This window comes from Chelonoidis abingdonii, chromosome 3 (assembly GCF_003597395.2).
Source record: "Chelonoidis abingdonii isolate Lonesome George chromosome 3, CheloAbing_2.0, whole genome shotgun sequence".
In the NCBI taxonomy this organism is placed as follows: Eukaryota; Metazoa; Chordata; order Testudines; family Testudinidae; genus Chelonoidis; species Chelonoidis abingdonii.
The window spans coordinates 104279781-104303932 of record NC_133771.1 but is presented as its reverse complement, the minus strand read 5'-3'; the positions used below and the strand labels follow the sequence as shown (position 1 = coordinate 104303932).

The following is a 24152-nucleotide window of genomic DNA, read 5'->3' as shown; positions in this document are numbered from 1 at the left end:
CCTTCATAGGGGAGGGAGATGTTGGCTTGGAATAAAACAGAGTATAGTATATATGTGTCATGCAATATTTTCAGAGTCATACTTCAATAACTACAGTTGGGTGTGGAGCTCATTTGAAAATTGGGTCATTACTGTATTTGCACTGGGTTTTATCAGCTTGTGTATGTCTGAAGGATATGCAGCCAAATGGGCTTGGACTTGCAAATGGCTGTGGTGCACATTCATAAATTCACAGAACCTAATTTATGGAACCTAACAATGAAAAGTTATTCTATTACTGATTATTTTTCCATATAAATGAATTTAATCTTTGTTGTGCAGTGTCACTGTTTTTTACAGTGTTGGAAGTTGCATCTGCTGAGAAGGATACCATTTTAATTTTATTATCTGAATAAAACAAAATTTTGTCCCTGCTCGTTTCCAGTCCATCCCACATCCCCTGTCAGCTCTTTTATGATGTGGTTAGAGTTCTCATACTGTGGAGTCATACTCATACTGTATAGAAATGAACTAGAAAAGACAGCTTTTGAACTTTCAGTAGAACCTAATGGGTCTTTTTGAGGCCAGAGTATGGGCAAATCCTATAATGAATACTGTACTTACTGCTATTTTTGAGTATTCTATCTGTTTTTCATATCTGACACCAGAACACTAGTGAATGTAAACGATCCTTACCTTTATTTTTTGTTATCCAAAAATATGCTTTCTAGAGTGAAAGATCTCTCTTAGACTTGGAGTATACCTATTACAATATCTCTAATGCTGGATGTGCAAACTTCTGGTTAATTTTGAGCCTACTAAAACATTGTGGGTTCAAAGTTACAAAAGCAGAATTTGAAGCTTTGGAGACTCATTGGTCCTAAAATTATCATTATTTATTTATTTTAGTACAACACCTCTGAGCCACAGTCATGAATCAGAACCTTATTGTGCTACGTGCTGTACAAATACAGAATGACAAGATGTTCCCTGCCCAGATTGTTTCCTTTCCTCCCCTATGTGTCAACATCCTTCTTTTGTTTTATACTTAGATGGTAAACTATGAGAAAATATTGTCAACAAGATAGGCAACGGTCTCAGCTCATCAGCAGCCTAACTATTGTCAGGATTTTTGTAGGTGTCATGCCAGAGTTTTAAGGACAGATTTAAAGATGTAAAATTGAGGATCTTTGTGGATGGTTACTGGGATCTCCTCCCAACCATAGTGGGACAAAGATACCTCATAATTTAATGAGCTACTCAACTGGGAACCACAAGAACAGGTTCACCTGTCTTAGTATAGGTATCTCTTTAAGATGTTGGTCCCTGCCTTTAAAAAGGGGAAAGAAGAAATCACCATAATCAAGAAAAATCACAAGGCTGTTTATTAGCAGTGTCCATTTTATTATGAAGAATTTTCTGAGGAGATGCTAAAAAGGTCATTTAATGGCCCCAAAATGCAGTAAAAATATATTCACTGGACAGCTTTGATAATGTGCAAATTTTTTTAAAGTTTTTCTCCTTTTGAATAAGTTCGCGTTCAGCACTTTCCACTCGTTTCCAGACTCCTGGCCAAACAAGTGCGTAGGACAAGTGCATATTCAACCCACAAGGCACTGCCTCTATTTAATTTTCCTTTCCATAATTGTGGGTGAGATGCGCTGTCACATGAATCTTGGCAACAGTCCAACCTCAAGGTATACAAAGTGATTTGTCAACTCTGTTGACAGTACATTCACCTTTCACTGTCTCCTATACCGATTGCATCATTGCTTTTGTCTTCAAAACACCCACTATGATTTTTCTTTTTAATTCTTTTTTTCTTTTGGTGTGTGAAATCAGTGTCAACAAAAGATCAGTAATGCTGCAGAGTACAAGCAGAGCCTGAGCAGTGGTAGTGCAAGCTTCTCCATAGAATCCAATACATCTTCATCTAGATGCTATCCACACTAGAAAAATAGGTAACCATATTTAATATGTCCAAGCTGCAGTGTAGAGAGGATACAACTATTTTTAATATGGTAATATTGTTCTCCATGTGTTAAAATGCTGCAACAACCCTTGATGCTGCACTCATTCTAGGAGCCTACTAAGTAGGTCAAATTATTCTATCATAGATAAGGCCTAGAATGTATCGGGTTATTCAAACTCCATACTTATTCAAGATGAGTTCCAAATGTCAGTGAAGCCAATGGATGTCTTTCCACCGACTTCAGTTGGCTTTGGTCAGGATCCCAATCTGAGACTCCCAAAATATGTACCAGTTGTGGTGGTTTCTATGATGGGGCCAACTATCCACCAAACAGCCATGAGGTATGCATTGACCTGAAGCAGGGAGCACAACATAGACACTGTCTAAAATTTTGAAGCAGTCTGTAAATAAATCAGTGCATGCTTGTATATTTTTAAAGAGGAAAGGGTGGGGAAATGAGTCTAGGGTGTTCAGCTCACTTGACAGCTTGTCACAGGATAGGAAAAGAAAAGTAAATATAGGGCAGTTGCTTGTATGAATTAAAAATTGAAACTATATTTTGATTTATATCCAACAAGTCTAGGATTGCCTAAAATGTCAAGGAAACAATGCTGTCAGGGAAAGACAGGTCTTGTGAAATGGATGTGACTCCATAAAAACCCAAATTCTAGGCTTCATTGGCAAACTGTATTTCACTTGAGCAAGTGACAAGTTGACAGGTGTGTTTTAAAAAACATTTTCAACTCACCTAATAAATTATAAACTGAATCTAGGGAATGGCATATTTCCTCTGATGTGACACAAATCCAAAACAGATGTTTAGTGGTGGTGTTAGTTTACATAAAGGGCTTTGCAAAGATCACTGGTGTTGGCTGTCTCTCTGTCTGCATTTAGATAATCTGAAAGACAGCCCAGTATAACAGCATAACAAACTATACGGATTAAATGTTACAGATTTGGCAAGGGGGGTATTTATTAAAAATCCCCTTCCTGCCTTCAGCCTGACAAATAGAGAAGAAGGGTGGTCCAGTGGTTAAGACACCAGTGCAGGACTTGGGAGACCCAGATTCAATTCACTGAGGTGATTTTAGGCAAGTCACTTAGTGCCTCAGTTACCCATCTGTAAAAATGGGAATGACAGCACTGCCTGCGTCACAGAGATGTTGTGAGGATAAATACATTAGGGGTTATAAGCTGCTCAGATGTGACAGGAATAGAAGCCATATAAGTGCCTTAAATAGAAGAAAAGTGTGATGTTGTGCAGTCTATATAGGTTTATAAAAATATGGTAATAAGTGAATATAATGTAACTGGAATATGCTTCATGCAAAAGGTCTCTTGTAAGGTATCATTAAAAAGCTTTAAAAGCAGCAGAGAATCCTGTGGCACCTTATAGACTAACAGACGTTTTGGATCATGAGCTTTCGTGGGTGAATACCCACTTCGTCAGATGAATGTAATAGAAATTTCCAGGGGCAGGTATATATATGCTAGCAAGCAAGCTAGAGATAACGAGGTTAGTTCAATCAGGGAGGATGAGGCCCTGTTCTAGCAGTTGAGGTGTGAAAACCAAGGGAGGAGAAACTGGTTCTGTAGTTGGCAAGCCATTCACAGTCTGTGTTTAGTCCAGAGCTGATGGATCCATGTCAAATTTGCAGATGAATTGAAGCTCGAGCAGTTTCCTTTGAAGTCTGTCCTGAAAGATTTTTTGCCTGCAGGATGGCACCTTAAGGTCTGCGTATAGCGTGGCCAGGGAGAGTTTGAAGTGCTCTCCTAGCAGGTTTTTGGATATTGTCATTCCTAGATGTCTGATTTGTGCCATTTACTCCGTTTTTCGTAGAGACTGTCCGTTGGGCCTCGATGTAACATAGCAGAGGGCATTGCTGGCAATGATGGCTGTATTACATTGGACGTGCAGTTTGAACTGAACCAGTAGTGTGGCTGATCTGTAGTCCTGTGTGTATGTCTGCGGAGATATGTGGGCAGGTTGGCATCGGGGTTTTGCATGAGATGGTTCCTGACTAACTATATGTGCTGGTTGCAAGTTCTGGTGAGAATACGTTTCGGGTTGCCAGGTTGTCTGTTGGCAAGGATGGCCTGGCACCGAAGCCTGTGAAGTGTGCGGATCATTGGTCAGGATGGAGTGTAATCCTGATGATTGCGGTTGGAAGGTTAGCTGGTGTATGTGATGGCCAGTGGAGTACTGTTGTTTCTTTCTGTGGTTTGTCTGCAGTAAAGAGGCTTCTGTACACGTTCTGGCTCTCGTGTCTGTTTCCTTATTTCCTCGTGTGGGTATATGTAGTTTGAGAATGCCTTGTGGAGATTTTGTAGGTGTTTTTCTGTGCTGAGGGTAGCGCAGTTGGCGGTTGTACCTAGTGCTTGGCCTGTAGACAAGGGGATTGCGTGCCTGTGATGTGCCTGGGATGAAGCTTGGAGCATGAGGTGGCCATTGCGCGTCGGTTAAGTTTACGATAGTAGGTGTGTTAATGTGACCTCACTTAAAGCATAAGTCTACTAGCTGATAGCTATTTGTATAAATGTAACATCTTGTATATGAAATAAGAAATATAAAGATATAACTTTGATGCGCCTATTTGTAATTAGTGCCAAATGAGATAGGCATTAATTGGTTTGAATCTTGATGACTCCATAACCAGGGAATTGACTGGCTGGCTCCTGTTTGCAGGGGCCTTTCTGTGAGTCAGGTGTGGAGGATTGAAGGGCTTGAAGTTGACATGGGATCAATGTCATCAGAACTGGATCTGATCTTTAACCTGGTGCCTTTCCATGTGATAAGGACAGCGGTGCGAATCCTGTGAGGGACAAAAGGATTCTGACCATTGCTGGCAAAACATATATAAAGGGTGGGAGAGACCATCAGGAAGAGATCCCCTAGCTAACACTTGAGGCTGGAACGAAGAGCTTTTACGTGGGAAGAATTGTATCCAGGCCGGAAGGTACTCACAGTCTGAGGAAAAAGAGAACTTACTTGAGCGATCTCTTAAGGTTGATATTTCTGTATTCAATTTGATTAGACATAGATTTGCGTGTTTTATTTTATTTTATTTTATTTTGCTTGGTGACTTACTTCGTTCTGTCTGTTACTACTTGGAATCACTTAAATCCTACTTTCTGTATTTAATAAAATCACTTTTTACTTATTAATTAACTCAGAGTATGTATTAATACCTGGGGGAGCAAACAACTCTGCATTTCTCTCTGTTAATGTTACAGAGGGCAAACAATAAATGAGTTTACCCTACACTTTATATGGAGTAAAATGGATTTATTTGGGTTTAGACCCTATTGGGAGTTAGACATCTGAGTGTTAAAGACAGGAACACTTCTGTGAGCTGTTTTCAGGTAAACCTGCAGCTTTGGGGCAAGTAATTCAGACTCTGGCTCCAGGAGCGGCGCCAGAGTTTTTGGCGCCCTAGGCTGGGGTCCTTCCGCGCTCCTGGTCGGCGGCAATTGGGCAGCGGGGGGTCCTTCCGCGCTCCCGGTCTTTGGGGCACTTCAGCGGCGGGTCCCAGAGCGAGTGAAGGACCTGCCGCAGAATTGCTGCCGAAGACCCGGAGAGTGGAAGGACACCCCGCCGCCAAATTGCCGCCGAGGGCCGCAAAATGCCGCTCTCCCAAATCCTGGCACCCTAGGCGACCACCTAGGTTGCCTAAATGGAAGTGCCGGCCCTACCTGGCTCTGTGTTGGAGCAGACGAGAGTGTCTGGCTCAGCAAGACAGGGTGCTGGAGTCCTGATCTGGCAGGGAAAACAGGAGCAGAGGTAGTCTTGGCACATCAGTTGGCCGCTTTCAGGGGGGTTTCTGATCTAACCCATCACAGAAAGATCCTAAACCAATCTGTTAGAATCATAGAATACTAGGGTTGGAAGAGACCTCAGGACGTCATCCAGTCCAATCCCCTGCTCAAAGCAGGACCAATACCAACTAAGCCATCCCAGCCAGGGCTTTGTCAAGCTGGGACTTAAAAACCTAAGGGTGGAAATTCCATCACCTCCCTAGGTAACCCATTCCAGTGCTTTAGCACCCTCCTAGTGAAATAGCGTTTCCTGATAAGCAACCTAGATCTCCCACACTGTAACTTGAGACCAATTCTTCTTGTTCTGTCATCTGCCACCACTAAGAACAGCTGAGCTCCATCCTCTTTGGAACCCCCTTCGGGTAGCTGAAAGCTGCTGTCAAATCCCCCCTCACTCTTCTCTTCTGCAGACAAAATAAACTTCAGTTCCCTCAGCCTCGTCTTGTAAGTCATGTGCCCCAGCCCAAAATCATTGTCATTGCCCTCCGTTGGATTCTCTCCAATTTGTCCACATCCTTTCTATAGTGGGGGGACCCAAAATGGATGCAATACTCCAGGTGTGGCCTCACGAGTAACGAATAGAGGGGAATAATCACTTCCCTCAATCTGCTGACAATGCTCCCACTAATACAGCCCAATAGCCATTGGCCTTCTAGGCAACAAGGGCACACTGCTGACTCATATCCAGCTTCTCATCCACTGTAATCCCCAGGTCCTTTTCTGCAGAACTGCTGCTTAGTCAGTCAGTCCCTAGCCTGTAGCAGTGCATGGGATTCATCCTTCCTAAATACAGGATTCTGCAGTTGTCCTTGTTGAACCTCATCAGCTCTCTTTTGGCCCAATCTTCCAATTTGTCTAGGTCACTCTGGACCCTATCCCTACCCTCCAGTCTATCCACCTCTCCCCACAGCTTAGTGTCATCTGAGAACTTGCTGAGGGTGCAATTAATCCCATCATCCAGATCATTAATAAAGACGTTGAACAAAACCAGTCCCAGGACCAACCCCTGGGGCACACCGCTTGATACCGGCTGCCAACTAGACATCAAGCTGTAGATCACTACCTGTTGAGCCTGACAATCTAGCCAGCTTTCTATCCACCTTATAATCCATTCATCCAATCCATACTTCTTTATCTTGCTGACAAGAATACTGTGGGAGAACATATCAAAAGCTTTGCTAAAGTCAAGATATATCACAAGGACCACTTTATCCATATCCACAGAGCAAGTTATCTCATCATAGAAGGCAATCAGGTTGGTCAGGCATGACTTGCCCTTGGTGAATCCATGTTGACTGTTCCTGATCACCTTCCTCTCCTCTAAGTACTTCAAAATGGATTCCTTGAGGACCTGCTCCATGATTTTGCTGAGGCTAACCAGTCTGTAGTTCCCCAGGTTCCTTTTCTCCTCTTTTTAAAATATGGGCACTATATTTGCCTTTTTCCAATCATCTGGGACCTCCCCTGATCACCACGAATTTTCAAAGATATTGGCCAATGGCTCTGCAATCATATCAGCCAACTCCCTCAGCAACCTTGGATGCATTAGATCTGGACCCATAGACTTGTCCATGTCCAGCTTTTCTAAATAGTCCTTAACCAGATATTTCACCACTAAGAGCTGCTCACCTCCTTCCCATACTGTGATACCCAGTGCAGCAGTTTTGGAACTGACCTTGTCTGTGAAAACTGAGGGGAAAAAAAAGCATTGAGTACTTCAGCTTTTTCCACATCTTCTGTCACTATGTTGCCTCCCCCATTCAGTAAAGGTCCCACACTTTTCCTGACTGTCTTCTTGTTGCTAACATACCGGTAGACACCCTTGTTACCCTTCACATCCCTTGCCAGCTGCAACTCCAATTGTTCCTTGGCCTTCCTGATTACACCCCTGCATGCTCTAGCAATATTTTTATACTCCTCCCTAGTCATCTGTCCAAATTTCCACTTCTTTTAAATTTCCTTTTTGAGTTTAAGCTTACCGAAGATTTCACTGTTAAGACAAACTGGTTGCCTGCCATATTTGCTATTCTTTCTGCACATCAGGATGGTTTGTTCCAGCGCCCTCAATAAGGCTTCTTTAAAATACAGACAGCTCTCCTGGACTCCTTTCCCTCTCATATTAGCCTCTGAGGGGATCCTGCCCATCAGTTCCCTAAGGGAGTCTAAGTCTGCTTTTCTGAAGTCCAGGGTCCGTATTTTGCAACTCTCCTTTCTTCCTTTTGTCAGGATCCTGACCTCAACCATCTCATGGTCACTGCTGCCTAGGTTGCCACCCACTTCTATTTCCCTTACCAATTCTTCCCTGTTTGTAAGTAGCAGGTCAAGAGGAGCACAGCCCCTAGTTGGTTCCTCCAGCACTTGCACCAGGAAGTTGTCCTCAACACTCTCCAGAAACTTCCTGGATTGTCTGTGCATTGCTGTATTGCTCTCCCAGCAGATGTCAGGGTGATTGAAGTCCCCCATGAGAACCAGATCCTGTGATCTGGAAACTTCAGTAGATGTCCAAAGAAAACCTCGTCTATCTCATCCTTGTGATCCGGTGGACTATAACACATGCCCACCATGACATCACCCTTGTTGCTCTCTCCTGTAAACTTAACCCAAAGACACTCAACAAGCTTTTCTCCAGTTTCATACTGGAGCTCTGAGCAATCATACCACTCTCTTACATACAATGCAACTCCTCCATCTTTCCTCCCATACCTGTCCTTCCTAAACAGTTTATACACATCCATGACAGTGCTCCAATCATGTGAACTGCCCCACCAAGCTTCTGTTATTCCAATAACATCATAGTTCCTTGATTGTGCTAGGACTTCCACTTCTTCCTGCTTGTTTCCCAGGCTTCTTGCGTTCATGTACATGCCCCTTAGATAACTAGCTGATTGCCCTACTTTCTCAGTAAGAATCAGGAAGCTTCCTGTCTTGTACCCTTCTCCTTGTGTTTCTTCCTGGTATCCCACTTCCTCACTTACCTCTGGGCTTAGGTCACCAGAGAACCTGATTTAAAGCCCACCTCACTAGATTAGCAAGCCTGCCTGCAAAGATGCTCTTCTCTCTCTTTGTTAGGTGAATCCCTTTTCTTCCTAGCAATCCTTCCTGGAACAACATCCCGTGGTTCAAGAATCCAAAGCCCTCTCTCCGACACCATCTGTGTAACCACACATTCACCTCCACAATTCTACGGTTCCTACCTGGGCCTTTTCCTTCAACAAGGAGGATGGACAAGAACACAAGTTGTGCCTCAAACTCCTTTATCATTCTTCCCAGATCCTGTTGATAGGATCCTTTCTGATTAACTTATCAGAGGGGTAGCTGTGTTAGTCTGGATCTATAAAAGCAGCAAAGAGTCCTGTGGCACCTTATAGACTAACAGACATATTGGAGCATGAGCTTTCGTGGGTGAATACCCACTTTGTCGGATGCAATGGCATACGATGAAGTAAGTTTTCACCCACGAAAGCTCATGCTCCAATACGTCTGTTAGTCTGATTAACTTAATACTGTTCGTTTCAGTACCAGTTCTGCCACGATTTGCAACATTATACCCTTTCCACACACCATGGATGCAGGCTTTGTGCTGCAATGAGAAATAGGACATTAAGGTGGCAGCCACTGCTCCAAAGGCCTTGTTCCTGCTCCTGGGCACTAAGATTATCATCTCTTCTCATCAGCATTTGTATTCTCCTACATCTCCGCCCCTCACATCTTCACTTCTCACCTATTGCCTTCAACAGTGTCAGGAAATGACAAGGAATGAGGAGGAGCAGGAACTCCATTGGGAGGACCTGTTCTCTTTTCTCTGGCTGTCTTCATTTTGTGGGGGAATGTCTCATGCAACAGACATAACATAATTTACACAAGGTACTAAAAGGGTGTATAGGCTTCTGTAAGGCCCAACACTAAAGGCCAAATTAATCCCTGGAGTAACTCCATTATTTGGCCAACCCTTCAATCTGATACAACCAGTAGGTATTTTACTCTTGTGAAACTAAGCCCTTATCTACTTGAACTATACTAGTATCAGCATAACTGTATCCATATTGAGGTTTGTAATAGTATAACTATTTCAATTGAAAAAATACAAAAACTATGAGTAAGCCAGGCCAGGGAAGTAATTACAGTAGCTAATGTTTGTACAGTATAGCACTTTGTAAATGACTTGCTATAGTTATTGTAACTTACTGATCACCCCACACTCAAGTTTCTATTGCATTTCACACAGTGTAGATTAAGCGCAATTTTTCCCAGTTATGGAAAGCATGTATACAGCAACCCTCCCATCTCATTTTCCCCTCTAGCTAGGCATTCATTAACCTTTTCTGGCAAAGACAACCTGGCTGATCCTTTCTGGCCTAAAAGTCTTTGAATCTTTGAACTCTGGGGTGTCCAACTTGAGACAGCTCATACCTGACTTTCAAGGGATCAGCTGATGAGAACTGTGGGTGCTCAGCAGCTCTGAAAAATCAAAACAAAGGCCCAGATTTCCCAAGGTATTTAGGCACTTTCCTCCTACTGAAATCAATGGGAATTAGGTGCCTAAATAACTTTGGAAATCTGGACCTAAGTGTGTCAGGTTGAAACCACCAGAATATACACACAGGATCAATGAAATTGTGGTTCTATGTGTATTATGGAAGAGTGGGAACCTAGGCACCTCTGTAGTTATACTCTACATACTACTGCAATAATATTTGTATAAAATATGGCTTGTGGGTATCATATGAAAGCAAATAAAATGCTGGTTATTTATATCATAAAATGCATGTGTTAATATTATATGTGAAGTTATGAATTCCCTCCGTATGATATTACTACAATATGCTTAAGACCAGACAGCCTAGCGTAAGTAAAGGTGATAAACAGTCTGTCCTAACAACGCAGTGTGGGTTTACCTCAGTTTACATATGAACAGTAAAGAAAGCAATTGAACCAAACCGGCAGGGGTTATCCTGATCCTGAACTCAAGAGACAGAAAATTAACATAGCTCCTGCACCCCAGAGAGACACAGGATACTGAATCCCTAGAAGGCCTTCCTGACATCTCTTTGAGGATCTAAGGAACAGAGGCAGACTCCATCTTTATCTTTCTTTTTAGGAGACACAGGAACCAAGTGATTTGATCTTTGTGATGTGTCCTGGCCAAGCTCAAAAGGAGACTGTGGATGAGAGAAACCATCTTGAACAAAGGCGGTATCTTGAGAGATTAAGTTTTAGATTTTTAGGCGCATGTTTTCACTTTTACTTACTTGTAACCATTGCTACCTTCATCCCTTTCACGTGGTCTATAAAATCATGACTTATGTGGAGACAGTAGATAAGGAAGTGTTATTTACACTTCTCATAACATAAGAACTAGGGATCATCAAATGAAATTGATAGGCAGCTGGTTAAAAAAGAAAGAAAGTATTTCTTCACAGAATACAGTGTCAACCTGTGGAACTCTTTGCCAGACTTGTGAAGGCCAAGACTATGGTAGGGTTTTAAAAAGAACTAGATAAGTTCATGGAGGATAGGGCCATCAATGGCTATTAGCCAGGATGGGCAGGGATTGTGTCCCTAGCCTCTGTTTGCCAGAAGCTGGAAATGGGCGACAGGGGATGGATCACTTGATGATTACCTGTTCTATTCATTCCCTCTGAAGCACCTAGCATTGGCCACTGTCAGAGGACAGAATACTGGGGTAGATGTACCTTTGGTCTGACCCAGTATGGCCATTCTAATGGCATCACTTAATCCCTACACTTTTGCTAATAACTTTGTTTTGCTTTCACTGTAAATCATCAGTACTGTGTAAGTTCAGTGAAGTGTGCACTTCTAGAAAGCTGACATGTTGGAGTGTTTTACTTTCTCTGTAAAGGCAGTGAGCCTAACATTTTCTCTGTGAAGGTCCACTCAAAGGGACTAATCCCTGCAGTAGGAAGGTTTGGGGGTGAATTCAGGGCTGAAAGGGTACTAAGATCAGCCTACAAGGAGTAACCAGGTTGGGCAAAGCCAGAGTGAGGCTTGTGGGCTTCTGGTAAGCAGTTGGGGTCAGTGGTCTGGACCAAAGCTTCACAGTCGCAAGACGCTCAGGGTTACAAGGCAGATGGTGACTCAACTCCTTACTGGCGTGGGTGAACCCCAAAATGTCACAAAAAGAAGTTTCAAAATGGTTACAGATTTCCGGACAGAGGGAAAAGATTAGTTTCAAGCTTTGATAGAAATGTCAGTGATGGGGAGAACAAACCAAATTTTTTAACCAACCATAGTGGACACCCTTTAAATTTGAACCAAGGCTAATTTTAAGTGCAGTTTACATTTGTTCAATATTTCACACAGCCCTATTTAAAAATAAAATCAAAGTTAATAGTTAACCCCCCTTCCCTGCTCCCATGTAGACTGCATATGTCCAAGGTCTCCCTTTATCCCACTAACAGGTAAGTCTATCTCAAAGATTTAGACATGATAAATTTATATCCTACTGCAAGTAATTTACAGTTTACAATTTATATTACTGCCCACATTACTTGGGTTCTTCATAGCTTTGTCAGCAATGCCAAACCCGTTGCTGCCTCTCTTGGTGCCTTGTTTGTGGTGTTTCAGACCAGTTTCCTTGTTGATGGAGGAGTCATAGCAAGGAATATTTACTTCAGGTAAAACTCCCCTCTTTGGTCCATGATGTAGATACTCTCTTTTATGTCATGCCTTTTTTCTATCAGTAGAATTCATGTTGGTATCAACAGAAATTCCACATGCAGAACGTACAGGAGAGAAGAATTGGAGGAGTATGACAACAATAATAGCCCCTGACTGGCCACAGTATATTAATGACATCTGTTTCCGCTACTGAATGAGATACAGCTGATGAATACAGCCAGCCAGTTTCTCTTCAGCAGTGTATCAAATAGTAACAGTAGCTCCTGCCACTCTACCTTAAATTAATTTAATAATACAGAAGCAACTATGCTGGGGTAGCAGATCCGCTCCCCACCAAGAGGTAAGGGTGCTTAGTCTTTAGTGCCTGCTCCTTCTAACATTTGGTAAAGTTGGGCATAGGAAACACCTGTGATTATTCTTCCTATCAGTTTTTCTGGGCCATTTCCAGATTGAGCATTTCTATGATTAGATTTGTCTGTCTCTGGCAGCTCTTTAGTTGGTTAAGGCTGGCAGGCGACATACAGAGTAGTCTGTGTAATAACTATGAAGTTAGAGTTCCAGTTTTTGGTGTTAAATCACCTGCCAAGGCACCCTCGCTCTCCACGATATTTCTGCAGTGAGTCTGCACACTGCTGATCAAAATAGATAGGATCCAGCAGCTGGTTACAAGTAGAATTTCTCTTTTATGCTTCACTGCAGAAGATAGCTGAAGACCACACAAGTACAGAGCAGTTTGGGTCCATGAAAGTGAAAATTGTTTTTCTGTAGAATATAATTTCTCTGATGCCCTTCATATTTAACCCAAAGCACCCAAAGCTAGAGAATGTCAGTGCTGATTCTCAGGTCTTCATTGTGCCTTAAAGGTATAGCTCTGCGTTGAAGGCTGAATTGCACCCCAAAATTGTCTGGGTGGCATAGTTCACTGTTTGTTCCTTTGCCCACTTTCTAGCCAGGGGATAAGAGCCCCAGGGAGAGCACACTTAGAGTCTGACTGGCTCTGCCTGAGCCTAGGGTAATGAATCCCCTCCCACCTCACAATTGCCCAGGACAGTCTAGGAAAGTGTGAAAAGGAGAAAGTGAGACCCAACGATTAATTACTATTCCCTAATTCTCTGCTACAGCCCTGACCCAGATTAGAGCTGTAAAGGAGTGCTAAACTGTATTATACTCTTCAGATACCAGGTAGCAGTGTACATAACATATGATATTTAAACTAACTTCAGCCATACCTGACAGAACATGAAAATATCTTATAATGAACACATCTGGTGTGCCTCTTTCTAAGAAAGAAGCTCTACAATCAATCCCTATCTGGTACAAAAGCCTGACCTGCTAATAGCAGTGCTGTTATTAGCAGGTCAGGCTTTTGTACCAGATAGAGTACAAGGTGCACATGACAGAGCAACCTGGGGGCACCTCTACCTTGCATACAGCTCAGTGTTTCCCAAGTGACCAAACACCAGCTGGGGTTAGCTGGAGTGCTGTTGCCCCAGCCTGTTTCTCTGTCTGCCCCATGGTATTTCCATGTCAAGCCAAGCAGGTGGTTTTACCTTTTTACCTCCCTTTGCCACCTGAGCAGCCCAAAGAGAATGGAAGAGAGGAGAGAGTCTGCCTCAAAGCATTTATTGTAGCTTCTTGACCTGTTTGAAATATGCTTGGGCCGCATGCCAAATACTACTGCTGTAGAGGCCCCAGATAAGAGATGCATAGTGGTGGGCACTGTACATGTAAAGAGCAAGAAACAGCTCCTGTTCCTAAGAGCTTGCAGTCTAAATGAACAAGACAGACAAAGAATGGGAGAAAGTTTTCAAATTACATCCTAACAGAGATATGAACTCTGGCCCCTCAGGTGAATTCTGATGCTGAAACAAGAAAGCCATCCAGACACACGTCCGACCGTAAGAATAATATTCCATTGTGTCTTTGGAGGTAGCAAAATTGGCATTCAGTGCAAATAGAGGCAAATTAAGCACTGAAGACTAAGCTTTTGAAAACTGGTAGATGCCCTTCCTGAACTTGCTGAACAGTGACTCCATATGCATGCAACATTCTGCTAGGAAGTATGAGATCTGGGTTTTTAAAATTACACAATATGTGAATTGAAAGTATGTATGTGTAATCTAATTACTGTAGTGTCATAAAGAAAGGGCTGACTGCTGCAGAAAGGGCTGACTGTGCTTAACTATATACATTATAAGTAGTCTCTGACTTCAATGAGGGACTGCATGTTGATATGTAAAGTTAAGCATGTGTGTGCAACTCCGCACAATTGGAGCCATAGTACATAACTAGTCAGTGAAAGTAGGTTTTAATCTACAGATATTTAGGCAAATAGAGTTCTTTTATCTCATTTTCTTGCATTCAAATGGGTAAAAGGGCACTGACTGCAAAACTTTTCCTCCTGTCACATGAGAAAACTTGCACTCTTACTACAGATTTCTCCACTCTTTGCAAATTGTAGTCTCATGTCACTTGTTAGCAGAACAGCTGTTCATTAACAAAGATTGATCTGAGTTTGTCAATCAGAAACTCTATTGGAGGATGATCATCTCTGCCCCACTGACTGGAAATGTTTTCTTCTATCTTGCTGCCCCCCAAAAGTACGGTTTCTATTTCTATTATTTTAATTCAGAAAAAAATATGAGTTCAGTACAACAGAGTGTTCGCCAAGCTATTAATTCCAAATGAGAAACTGACTATTGTGACACCCAGTGAAGAAAGAAAATATTTGCATGCTTTGGAAAGAGGGCCTAGAGACTGAAATGGAAGATAGGTAATACATTCTGCGTTTGGAGCTGGGGAAGTTTGGTGGGAAGATTGAAAATTTACACCAAGCTTTGCCCTTTTCCCTCAAACGCTCAAATTAAACAAGCTATCATTCTGAGGTGACTGCTTTCAATTATGCTAAACGTGATCTTAGATATGATTTATTTTGACCTTGTCCTGCCAATTACCCCCTTTATTTTTGTATCTATCTGTTGTCTCTCTATCATCTACTAAGATTGTAAGATCTTTGGAACAGGGATTGTCTTTTCTATTGTATGTACATACACTGTACATACAGTGCCTAACACACTGGGGCCTTGATTTGGGGCCTCTGGGCACTACCTCAATATAAATAACTAATAATAAATTCCAGTCCAATAAGCTCATCCATTTTTGAGTAATTACAACAACAATACGCTTGGACAGTGAAGGTCCATCAAACCCAATGTCCATGATCACACTATACAGTTTTATTCCAAGTGTCTAAGAGCACCACAGAATCATTACTGATCTGGCATGGCCAAGTTAATTGCAGGCGACCACAGTACCACCACCAGTCCATGACTGGGCAGTGACCCCATCCTGACCTCAAGTCCAATCTTCGGAGTTTGATGTGCAGGGATTGTGACACATTGTACCTCAAAATAGCACCCTGTAACCCCCACATTTACCACAGTCATGTAACTGTGATATCTCATAGAAAGCATGCCATATAATATATCACATGAAAGGTCATGATCTGCTTAAATCTCTTGTTCTATCTAAATATGTATATCATTAGTGTGCATAGTTATGAGATTTTGCTGTATGGTTGTTACTGAAACACGCTGTAAGTTTGCTAGTGACATACAAATTACCCACACCCAGGAAGATGCTCCATTACCATTAATCAGAAGGAGAGTTGTAATCAAGGGATTTACAATTCAATGACAGTTGCCCAAGCCTGCACAATGGGGGTTTACTCAATCACTGTGACTCAGCAAAACTCCCCAGGACATGTCTGGGCAAGTGTCTCCCAGGCACATGGATTGTGGTTATAAAATAAGAAACAGTTGCAGCATGTCTTGGCCTTTCTCCTCTCCCACTGGAAGCAACTAGAATGCTGAAAAGATGAAGGTCATTTGAGGAGACTGGTCCAGGCTTAAGGGGAAGCCTGTGTATCAAGAATTGTAACATGCAGTGGGGTGAGAAAATTGCTGATCTAAATATTGCCTAATGTAGTAAGGTTTATGATTTAGATTGTGTTTCTTTTATTTTCTTTGATAACTGTCTCTGATTTTTTTATGCCCATCACTTATAATCACTTAAAATCTATCTTTCTATAGTCAATAACTCTGTTTTGTACTTTATTTAAAACAGGACGTTATGGTTGAAGTGCTTGGGAAAACTCAGCTCAGGTAAAAAAGCTTGTGCATGTTCTCTCTCCATTGAGGGAGGGGTGGACTGGGTAGTAAATGTACACTGGTCAGGCTTCTGACCAGGGCAAGACAGTACAGCTCTGGGTTGTAAGGCTTGAGAACTAGGGGGAATTGGCTGGAGCCTCTCTATTGTTCGTTCATGAGTGGCTGGAAGAAGCATTTATGTAACTCAGTTGCGTGTGTCCCTGCCTATAGAGGTCTGTGTGAATGTAGTACCTGCCAGAGGTTTTCAGCTTGTCACAGCATCACAGGGTGAAAGGTAGCTCAGGTTAGAGGGACAGAGGGCTCAGCAGTACCCTGAGTTCAGGTTGGACTGTGGGTATCCCATCACAGGAGCCAATCTATTGTGCAACAGAACAGCATGGGGACCAGGACACTTCCCTGCTTCTCCCTGGATCTAGTGTGAAACCTGTTAAACCTGTGGGTCCCCTAATGAACCCATGCCCCTGGGGCATTATATAGATCTTGAATTAGCCAAAGGAAAAGAGCTAGTCCCTAACTATTCCAGAACTGTTTGTCAGTAAGCACTCTGCAGCAGTAGCTGTTCTAAAGCCCCAGCCTGTGCTGAAATTTAATAGAAACAGGAGCCTGATGTCTCTGAAAGTTTGCCTCTGAGATGATGTACAATGAAGCTGCAATGTTAGAGTTTTGCTCATATTTATGCTGAGATGACTATAAAATGACTAAGCCAGTCTCTGTCTTTCATCTTTTGGCTAAGAAACTTGAGAAATGTATGTCAGCTGAGAAGATCTTTTTTTCTCTCACCAGGAAGTTATAAAAACTGGGACATGTAATGAAAATACACACCCAACCATAATTATAATGCTTCTATAAGGCACTATTATTAATAACTTCCAAGTGAGCTGGATTTTGTTTCATTCAAAATCATTGGTCCAACGTAGGTCAGAGCATTTACAGTAAATAAATCTACATGTTTTCTCTGTTTCAAAATACGTGACTCATCTTGTGTATATTACAGGTGCAACACCAGTCACCTAATCTCATATAAACTCTCTTACCAGACGATGGTGATTCATTATTTGTGGGGGGGTGGGCGGGGTTGTATTCCAAAGATGATGTCTCCTGGCTGGATCTGACACGTAGGCTTTTTAAAGTTTCATCTTTCCCAGTGTTTTTGGCATGACAACTTTTGATATGACAGTGCTACACCAAACTTTTGCTTTGGTTTTAACAAAGCAATGGAACAAAAAACGTGGTGGTGGTAGAGTAGAGTAAAAGGAAGAGGCTTATGGAATCATAGAATATTAGAGTCGGAAGAGACCTCAGGAGGTTGTCCAGTCCAATCCATGCTCAAAGCAGGACCAACATCAACTAAATAATCCCAGCCAGAGCTTTGTCAAGCCAGGCCTTAAAAAACCTCTAAGGATGGAGATTCCACCACCTCCCTAGGTAACACATTCCAGTGCTTTACCACCCTCCTAGTGAAATAGCATTTCCTAATATCCAACCGAGACCTCCCCACTGCAACTGGAGACCATTGCTTCTTGTTCTGTCATCTGCCACCATTAAGAACAGCTGAGCTCCATCCTCTTTGGAACCCCTTCATGTAGTCGAAGACTGCTATCAAATCCTCCCTCACTCTTCTCTTCTGTAGACAAAATAACCCCAGTTCTCTCAGCCTCGCCTCATAAGTCATGTGCCCCAGCCCACAATCATTGTCATTGCCCTCCATTGGACTCCCTCCAATTTTTCCACATCCCTTCTGTAGCGGGGGAACCAAAACTGGATGCAATACTCCAGATGTGGCTTCACCAGTGACTAATAGAGGGGATAATCACTTAATTCAATCTGCTGACAATGCTCCCACTAATACAGCCCTGTCATAAAGCATAAGTCCCAATTCTGAACCTTAGCGTCCAAATTGTGGATGCCTGCATGAACCCTCCAAGCTTAATTACCAGCTTGGATCTGATAGCGCTGCCACCAGCCAGAAATTCCAGTGTCTGACTCACTCTGGTCTCCCCAAAACCTTCCCTGGGGACCCCAAGACTCAGATGCCCTGAGTCTCACAACAAAGGGAAATAACCCACTTCCCTTCCCCCTCTTTACCTCCTCCCAGATCTTCTCGCCCTGGGTACACTAGGAGATAACCCTGCTATCAATCCCTGACCCCAGACAAACCAAGAGATCAAAGTGTTTCTCCCCTAACCAGAGGCTATATAAATCAAGCTTAGTAACTCTAACACAAAGAGATTCCCCCCCTCTCGTTCTTAGCCTAACCACAAGAAAAACAACAAACAGGTCTTTAAAAGACAGCTTATATAAAAAGAGAGAAAAAGACATAAAAAGGTCTCGTATCAAGGTGAAAATATACAGGGTTAATGGCTTAAAAGAAAATGAATAAACAGCCTATCCAAAAAGAAATACAATTTAGAATCCAGCAAACTACACCACATGCAAATACAAAAACATATAAACCTAATTGTCTAACCTGTACTACAACGGAAACAAAGATTAGAAGTCTGCAGATAGAGAGATCAACTCTTAGAGGCCGAGAGAGCAACAAGAGACACAATAAAACAAGACAAAAGGGACGGGCACACGACCAAAAATTCCCTCCCTGAGCTTTGAAAAATCCGGTTTCCTGATTGGTCCTCTGGTCAGGTGTTTGGTTCTCTTTGTTAACCCTTTACAGGTGAAAGAAACATTAACCCTTAGCTATCTGTTTATGACAAGCCCAATATGCCACTGGCCTTATTGGCAACAAGGGCACACTTCTGACTCATATCCAGCTTCTCATCCACTGTAATCCCCAGGTCCTTTTCTGAAAAACTGCTGCTTAGCCAGTCAGTCCCCAGCCTGTAGTGGTACATGGGATTCATCCTTCCTAAATGCAGGACTCTGCACTTGTCCTTGTTGAACCTCATCAGCTTTCTTATGGCCCAATCCTCCAATTTGTCTAGGTCACTCTGGACCCTATCCCTATCCTCCAGCATATGTATCTCTCCTCCTAGCTTAGTATCATCTGCGAACTTGCTGAGGGTGCAATTAATCCCGTAACCCAGATCATTTATAAAGATGTTGAACAAAACCGGCCCCAGGACCGACCCCTGGGGCACTCAGCTTGATACCACCGTTGATCACTACCCATTAAGCCCGACAATCTAGCCAGCTTTCTATCCACCTTATAATCCATTCATCCAATCCATAATTTTTTAACTTGCTAGCAAGAATACTGTGGGAGACCGTATCAAAAGCTTTGCTAAAGTCAAGATATATCACATCCACCGCTTTACCCATATCCACAGAGCCAGTTATCTCATCATAGAAGGCAATCAGGTTGGTCAGGCATGACTTACCCTTGGTGAATCCATGCTGACTGTTCCTGATCACCTTCCTCTCCTCCAAGTGCTTCAAAATGGATTCCTTGAGGACCTGCTTCATGATTTTGCTGAGGACTGAAGTGAGGCTGACCGGTCTGTAGTTCCTCGGGTTGTCTTTCTTCCCTTTTTTAAATATAGGCACTATATTTGCCTTTTCCCAATCATCCAGGACCTCCCCCGATCACCACGAGTTTTCATAGATAATGGCTAATGGGTCTGCAGTCACATCAGCCAACTCTGTCAGCACCCTCAGATGCATTAGATCTGGACCCATAGACTTGTGCATGTCCAGCTTTTCTAAATAGTCCTTAACTTGTTCTTCCACCACTGAGGGCTGCTTACCTCCTTCCTACTGTGTTGCCCAGTTCAGCAGTCTGGGACCTGACCTTGTCTGTGAAGACCAAGGCAATCATAGATGAAGATATTAGGATCAATTATATTTTACTACGGTTAAGGTTTTGACAAAAAGATAATGCAAATACATTTTTATCCTCAACATAATGTCTTCTTTTTCCAAGGGCTTATGATCATCAAACCTTAACTTACTTCAGCTGGTTTGTTGTTCAAGCCATATGGATTTATTAGGCAGGCCCATTATTTTTCAGATAAGAACAAGCTCAGGTGAGAACTTCTCTGTTTTTCTGGACCATTCCACTCTGGCACTGCAGTATGGTGGTAGGATTTCCAGTGCTTTAATTATGACATAAAAAGGTAAGTGTGACATGGGGCCAAAAAGAGTTAAGCAGCTTGCAGGCTAATTGACCATGATTCAACCTCTAGAGACTATTGTGTCTTGTGTGTTTACATATACACGTCTACCTTGACATAACACTGTCCTTGGGAGCCAAAAAAATCTTACCGCGTTATAGGTGAAACTGCATTATATTGAACCTGCTTTGATCCACCGGAGTGCGCAGCTCTGCCCCCCCGGAGTGCTGCTTTACTGCATTATATCTGAATTCATGTTATATCGGGTGGCGTTATATCGAGGTAGTGATGTATATTGTTAGAGGTTGACAGTGTAATTAAACAGTTGTCTATGCTGTATTCTGTGAATTCAGAGATCAAAAGAAGATCTTAACATTTAAATGTACTGATATCACTGTCTTAATTTCTCTTTGAAGTCTGTAAAATGGTGCAAGATAGGTAATTGCCATACGTTAATCCATGCAGCTAATTACATGGAAATAGAAGGTTACTTCAAAAGCCTATTGTTCACCCAAGGACTGGTGCTGTCAAGAGGCTGCAAAAATCTATTAAAAACTCCTGAAAAAGACAACAGAAGAAAGATCTTTGCAAGTGGACTTGCAGTAGCCAGCCCATCACAAAGAAAAGTCAGATCCACCTAGATGTTTTGTCACTTTGCCTCTAGTAGCTGAAGGCTAGAAAAGAAAAATACATTGAGTGCTAGTAGAAGGGTTGCCAACCCTCCAGGATTGTTCTAGAGTCTCCAGGAATTAAAAAGATTGTTATGCAATTAAACTTCCAGGAATATGTCCAACCAAAATTGTCAACCAGTCCGGCATGGCTATGTTGAAATCTCCTGGGAGACCTCAGGATTTGGAGGGATCCTAAAGAGCTATTCAAGCAGTGTTAGATTAATCACAGAACTCATTGATTTTAGAGCTACATGAATATTTAGTTTGTGGTAAACTGAGGTCAACTTTAGTCTCTGAGATGAGACTAAATCAAAGCAAATTAACAAACTGTTAAAGCACATCAGCAGGGTCCACACAGACAGTTAGTCTGTGGCAGGCTAGTGTGGAGTATATTCACACCCAAGCTTGCTGCTAAGTGTTTGTGTAGACAAGCCCCGAGTCCTGGCTGGTAGGGGTCCAGGCCCACCATAACTTGAATCCATAGATCCATCTGAGGGTGGCTGATATTTGGAGATGAACAGGGAGGCTCAAGAGGTGAGGATTCAGGTGAATTAAACACAACTTATGAAATATGGTCTAAAATACCCCATTATGAACAGTGGAGGCATGTGCTAAACTCAAACACAAGTGGTAGCAAATGCAGAGTTGTCTACTCATCATTCCCCTCTCTCAGACTGTTATGCCCAGCACCAATCAGTTTCTGGTAAAATACTTCCCAGTTGCTGCTGAAATTCAAGGCTGGCCAGTATTACAATATCAACATCTTGAAAGTTGAAGCTAGACAAATTCAGACTGAAAATAAGGTATCAGTTTTTAATAGTGAGGGTAATTAACCATTGGAAAAATTAACCAAGGATTGTGGTGGCTTCTCCATCGCTGGCAATTTTTAAATCAGGATTGGATGTTTTTCTGAGAGATCTGCTCTAGGAATTATTTTGAGGCAGTTCTGTGGCCTGTGTTGTAGAAGAGGGCAGGCTAGAAATGATCACAGTGGTCCCTTCTGGCCTTGGAATCCCATTCATATCCTTAGAGTTAGACATTCTTCTATCATTAAATAACACACAATGCACTACATCACTAAGCAGGGAGTTCGTAATGTATTTGTTTTGCCCATTCTGGTCCCCCTAGCAGTATTCCATACATAATGCATCAGCTGTGTACATTTATCAGAGCAGAAGACTTTAGTACTATTTTTTTTACTGCTCTTCACATCTGTTTATTTGATACACTTTGTATACAATAAAAAAAGCAAAGAATCCTGTGGCACCTAAGAGACTAACAAATTTATTTGGGCATAAATAAGTTTCTAAGGTGCCACAAGAACTCCTCGTTGTTTTTGCCGATACAGACTAAAGTGGCTACCACTTTGTATACAATGTCATTCTTACATTTCCACCTTCCAGCAAAATGCTCCAATTTGCTTTTATTACACTATGTCTTATTTTTCACATAGTAAAGCTGTGAGGGTGAGTCTGAAAGGAAAAAAGGTTCTTGAAAAAATACAGAATCTGCTGTACTTTGAAGTTCTTGTGGTAATGTAACAGGTCACAAGAAGGTGCCAGAATAGCAAAAACAGATGTTTTTTTTTTTTCACCCAAAGATGGAATGAATACAAAGCTTCTACTGTATGATTCTGGTAGGGAAACATGACTTTAACATGATCCACATCCTGTTTGGAGTGACCAGATAAGAAGTCTTTGTGCATTATATGCTTGAATGACTGGATGATTTAGGGTATTAGCTATTTAATTTTATTTATCTATAGCCCTCATTATTCTAGTATATGAGCACATCAGAACAACTAATCCTGAGGACACCCAGAAGGAAGGGAAGTATTATCAGCTTCCATTTTATAGATGATGGTCCCTTCTGCTTAAAGTCAGAGTAACCCAAGGCACAAAAAGTTTACATGACAACCATGGTCATACAGGAAGTTTGTTGTATTGGTGGGACTAGAACCCATATCTCCAGCTGTTGAAGTGTGGTCTTAAACCACAGAACCACTCTATAGCAATACAGCTGTAGCTCCCCAACTTCCTCCTAGACTGGTTGTTGCTGAAAGCCCAGCAGGAATGCATGAAGTCCAGAGCCTTGAGTGCAAAACTACCATCACAACTGGCCCCTTCAGTGTCAGTAAAACAAGCCAAGGTATGGGTGGATATGGCAATTGAGCTGTACTCGCTCCTAAAAGTGGTCACACCTGAACTAAGGGATGGATGCTGGCACTGGGAGGAAGTTTTGCAATCTTGTTGTACCACACTGTAGACAGGACATTCAGTGAAATTCTTCACTGTGAATGTGACTTTTACTCCGATTTAAAGCTTCAACCACAAAGAGAGAAAAGACCTTTTAATCTGTCTCTTGACACAAATATTGACATACAATTACAGTACTAATTATCTGTAACTACCAATAGTTATCACCCCTCTGGTGAACCATAAGTTTTTCTATATTTTTCTTCTCTTAAACATTTCTGAAAAGCCTTAACTGTATAAGAAATGGTACATGACCAACTTCCTCACCCGATAATTTATTCTATGTAAATCTGTATACTAGATTATTTAATTCCAGAATACAGATCATTTTAAGCATTGCTTATTTGCTTGAGGTTGTTTTGTTTTTTATATTAAGTAAGTATAATTCTGAAGCCCCACTGCACAGATTTTCCCTCACACTGGTGTAAATCAGTTGTTACTCCACTGAAATCAGTTACACTATGTAAATCTTCTCTCAGTTAAGATTAGAATCAGGCCCTCACAGAACCATCAGGACATGTATACTTATCCGAACGTCCTTATCTGAACTGCCGGAGTTGTAAAACCAATTGCCATCTTTATCC

General features: G+C 42.0%; 1 long non-coding RNA gene across 1 annotated transcript; it reads left to right on the top strand.

Moving 5' to 3' along the window:
• Positions 1-16259: 16259 nt before the first annotated feature.
• LOC142046484 (uncharacterized) lies at positions 16260-17493 on the top strand. The gene is made up of 3 exons (XR_012655430.1): positions 16260-16356; positions 16532-16569; positions 17359-17493. It is a non-coding gene; the product is annotated as an uncharacterized LOC142046484 (long non-coding RNA).
• Positions 17494-24152: the final 6659 nt, after the last annotated feature.